Raw genomic sequence first — 4835 nt, 5'->3', positions numbered from 1 at the left:
TAATTGTCCACCATGTTGTGCTGACCAAGTTGCGGTGATTCTTCTTGGGCGAATGTTTGCGAGCACGATCAACACAAAGTATTGCGGTGAAGTTGCGCTCAACCAATGTATTCCTATGATCGCAATCTCTGGATTGCGTTATCGCATATTCTGCACAAAAATGTAAAGATCAACTACTCTAATGTGTTGGCATGCGATCACAATATTATAGAATTTATGCTTAATGGACACAATTTAGACGCAATTTAACACATTTCATCAACGCAATCCAACATTGTTTAAGAACTTAGTACTATGATAACGTGCATTTCTACCCGTTATCACTATGCAATGAGTTTGCATATAGACTGGACCACGAAAATAGTCACTTTTCTTTATAACGACCGTTTACTGTTAAAACTGACTATTTCATTTATTTTATAACCTAGGTTAACTCGATCTTAATCCTGAGCTAGTTACGAACTCATATTTGTTCCGGATTATCCTTTGATCTGAAAACGGTGATAGTAGTCCAACAACACTACTCAATAAGCTTACCATTTTGGGGATAAGACCGGATGAATAGCTGGGGACTTAGCCTTGCAAGATGGAATTCACTCCTACCCTATTTAGGATTAGCAGATAGGTTGTTCTTGAACAATCGGTGCTCCGCCTTCTCATGATAGAGAAAGGATTTGATTCATAGAGATTATGAATCAGAATTGTTCATTAGAGGATTAGTAGAAACTTAAGGAAGAAGATGTATTCACAGGGGTAAAACGGTATTTTTGACCTAGCTGTGATTACAAACAACCTGTGAAGAATCGACTTACTGATTATGGTTATTAAGTGGACATAATATATCTACAGTGAGGGGAGTTCAACTATGGGCTATTGTGGAGTGTCCCATTAGTTAACAAACGGGGGTTAGATCGGACTAATGAATTTAACCGATTAATCTGGAATCATTAGAGCCCATGATCTGTAGGTCCGCGAGGTCCCCCTACTAGCTCATAAATGGATAAGCTTTAGGGTAGCTTGAGAAATTAATTTGAAACATTCAAATTAAATGGAACAAGAGAATATATATTTAAATATGATTTAAATATATGAAGATGATTATTGTGCAAAAATTAATTTAATATTTGATATTAAATTAATTTATGAAATTCATTTAAGAAATTCATTTTTGAATTAAAATGGTTTTGAAATCATTTTATGTTTTTAAAAGAAAAGTGAAAATCGTTTTTGCATGTTGTACAAAATGGAGAATGAATTTTTTCCATTACCTTCATTTTCATGGTCACACAAAGGCCATTATCTTCTCTTCATTAATTCTCCAAGCATGAGTTGCAAGCCATACACTTCACCTCTTTGCATGTTCATCTGCAATATATAAAGAAGATTGGAATCATTTGAGAAGAAGGAATGCATAATTTTTTAGAGAAAAATTATTGTGAGAAGAAACTGTTCTTCTTGTCCGGCTAATATGAGTTCTTCATTGTTCTTAACCTTTTCAGTTGATGGTTTAGAGGTGAAGGTGAAGGTGAACAACCAGCTCATTGTAAGACACTGTCTCGCATTTGTTGGCCCAAAGTCGCATTGGTCGTACAATCATTCCCATAGTAAATCAACAATTAATAAATAATTTTCCTTTATCAATGTTACAAATATAAAGTCAATTACAATGGGTTGGTTGCACAAGTTCAAACCATTGACTTTGGGTTGTTTGGGGGCCTAACATGAGATGGTATATCCTCACATCCTATATCATCTCAGTGTTTGGAGGCTCATTATCCTATCTCACCGATTTTAATTGTTTGTGGGCCCATTTTCGGAACGTTTTTAATATTTCACCGTCATTTTCTTTCGTGTATCGTATATCATCTCAGTGTTTGAACATATTCAATCACACTCGATCAAAACTCCCCAGACATCAGAACTCCCACCATCCTATATCATCTCAGCACCCTAAACAGCCCCTGGGTATCTTGAAGGTAATTTGGTTTGCCATTAGTACAAATATAAGAGTTGGTCCAAAGTTTGGAAGAATTTGAGCTTTCAATAGCCTACAAGCAAAGGCACTTCCCATCTTGAGTGATGGTGCCCAAATGGAGATAACTGTTAGAAATTTCTCTCCAAACGCTTTGTTGACCCAAGCAATCACTTGAGAGAGATACTCCAATGCCTTCTCCATTAGCTTGTAAATACAAAACATTTGTTGTCATCATGATTGAAGTCCCATCGTCACCATGACTCCATCTAACTTGAGGTTGGGCAATTGCTCAAAAATATTTGAGCATTGCCATTTGAAGCTTTGACACATTGACCACTTTATGGATGATACGTAACATAAGAAGATGATGCATTGGAGGTTGGATCTATATGCCACAAAATTCGCAAACTCTATCTTACACTTACAAATTGGTTTAATAATTTATGGTTTGTGTGTACTTAAAAAAAATGTCACAAAACTATTTTATTTCAAGGACCATTATTATTTATTATTAAAATAATTTATAAAATTACCTTGCAACATGGCTTCATAACTGAAGCTTCTTAGTAAAGTTAAGGTTTTGAATTTGAGTGTAATTAGCGTTGAGGACTCCAAATACTTTTATAGGCTCTATTTTAACTTCCCTATAATAATAACTACTCTGCCAAATCCAAAGTGCCCAATCCATGTCTTTTTTAGCAAGATGAGCTATGAATCAACTCATGTATCGATTTTCAGAATCATTTGTCCCTCTTTGATCATACCATAGTCACTAACAAACAAAGGAAATGGACTTGGTCCTTCCATTACAAATCCTGCATGGTCTACAAAACTATTGATAACATTTGCACAAATATTGCTCAATGGTTGTTGTACATACCTACTTTCATCTCTACTAAAAAAAATACAAGTGTACCTCAAAAACCAACTTATTATCTAAAGTTTTATGGTCAAGGGCTTCTCTTTTAAACATCGAAGATCATTGTCATAATTTAAGCCTGAAACAATCACTAAAATATATGGGTTTATGTTGTGGATTGTTGTTACTCTTTGAGTTACATAGTTGTTCCAATCATTTGCATTTTCCATTGTTCTTCGTATCTCATTTCGTAGGCTCGTTGCTATCACCTATACATGCCATAGAATCTTGTTTCAATGTTATGAAATAATGCAACATTTTCTAGTCTTTAAATGCTAAGAGTCCATTTTTTTATTAAAAAAAATGTGAGAAAATCTTGTAAGGTTACATACCGTTGATTTGTTGATAAATGTTGGGTGACTAAGCTCAAACCTTGTAACCATTCTTGAGGGTCAAAATTATGATTTCTAAATAATCATTGCTATCATCAAGAGAACACCACCACCTTGGTTGGCTAATATAGTTGTCAGCTATCACCATTAAACCGCTCGCCCCAAGCATACATCAACAATAACTTCATAGGCTTTGACAATGGTCTTGTTCAACACAAAGGGGTCACATTGAGCTAATCCAACTTTGGCTTATTTAGAATCTAAAAGGTCAAAGTTCTCTTCAATTGTCCTATTAGCATAACAGTAAATATGTGTGTTGCATATGTGAGACGCACAAAATTAAACTTCAACTTGATTGCCTCGTTAGCAAGTTCTTTTAATGGTCGATGGTTTAGGCCTTCGACCAACATGCTTTAGGTATGGGAAGGTCAATTCACACATACTAGCTTAACTCGACATCATGTTTGAGAATCAAGGATTCATCTTCCTCGAGTTGATAAAGATAAGGAATAAGTCGAAAGGGATGAAAACATAAATATCAGCATTAAGCATACAATGACTTGTAATGTTCTTCCCATTTAGGATCCTTAGGGATTGGTATCTTTTGTTCGTCTTTCTAATGTCTTATGGAAAAGATAGCAAAATAAATCATTATATACACCCTTTTAGGACGTCCAAAGGTTGTTGTAACTTGTAAAAAATCTTGTGTTTTTCTAAATCAAGAGATTAAGTTAATAATATGTTATATAATAATGGGATGTGGTTAAACCCTTGATAGATTCTATTAACTAACTAGCCAAGTCAAGAAATTTACGGTGAATATTGTGACTCATCTCAGATAAAATATTTCAACAATTTTCATACAAGGTGTTGTTCAGAAGAGACATTGGTTTCTATTTATTATCTTGATTTCGATTATATATTTTTGGGTTGGAATTGGAAATGAAGGTAAAAAAAAAACTCTAATTGTAATCAATTGTTGACCTTTTTTCATAGGCTTACATTTTTTTTTTTTTTTGAATAGGTAATATTATTATACAACAATAGGAGGATCCCACAGCCCAGGATCAAGGCACCACAACAAACAAAGCAACAACAAAGACCGAGCTCTTAATAGAACCAGAGATCAAAAGCCATAGCAAAAGAAAATAGAATAACCGTCCAGAGAAACAGTCACGAAACAAAACAAACCCCACAAACCGAGGGCAACATCCAAAGAAAACAAAAGACCAAACACAATAATGAAGAAAGAACATTGATAAAAACTAGAGAAGACCAAGAAGATCAACCCGCTAGGAAACAGCACGAACCATAGAGACAATAAGATGGAATAAAGCAGACACCATCCTTGGGCAACCTCCATGAAACCGACGATTCCTCTCCTACTAGATATAATAAATAGAAGCACACCAGAAGACTCGAAACAACTTACTTCGTACCCCCTTACCCGCCTTCACGCAACAAACCCAACTCAGCTCGACATCCCACCCTGCCACCCGATGATACGACCCCACCAGACACAACATGCTCGACCATACCTCTCTCCCAAACCCACGCTCAAAGAATAAATGATCCCAAGACTCCCAAACCCCCACACGCAAGAGACACG

The 4835-nt window shown here is 35.5% G+C and overlaps 1 pseudogene; it reads right to left on the bottom strand.

The window, feature by feature from the left end:
• Positions 1-1937: 1937 nt before the first annotated feature.
• LOC150034444 (glycosyl hydrolase 5 family protein-like) lies at positions 1938-3804 on the bottom strand (annotated as a pseudogene).
• Positions 3805-4835: the final 1031 nt, after the last annotated feature.

The sequence above is a fragment of the Benincasa hispida genome, chromosome 8, assembly GCF_027475165.1.
Source record: "Benincasa hispida cultivar pf3 chromosome 8, pf3_genome.v1.1, whole genome shotgun sequence".
NCBI classification, from domain to species: Eukaryota; Viridiplantae; Streptophyta; class Magnoliopsida; order Cucurbitales; family Cucurbitaceae; genus Benincasa; species Benincasa hispida.
Note: the sequence above shows the minus strand (reverse complement) of the source record. Positions and strands in the feature narration are given on the sequence as shown.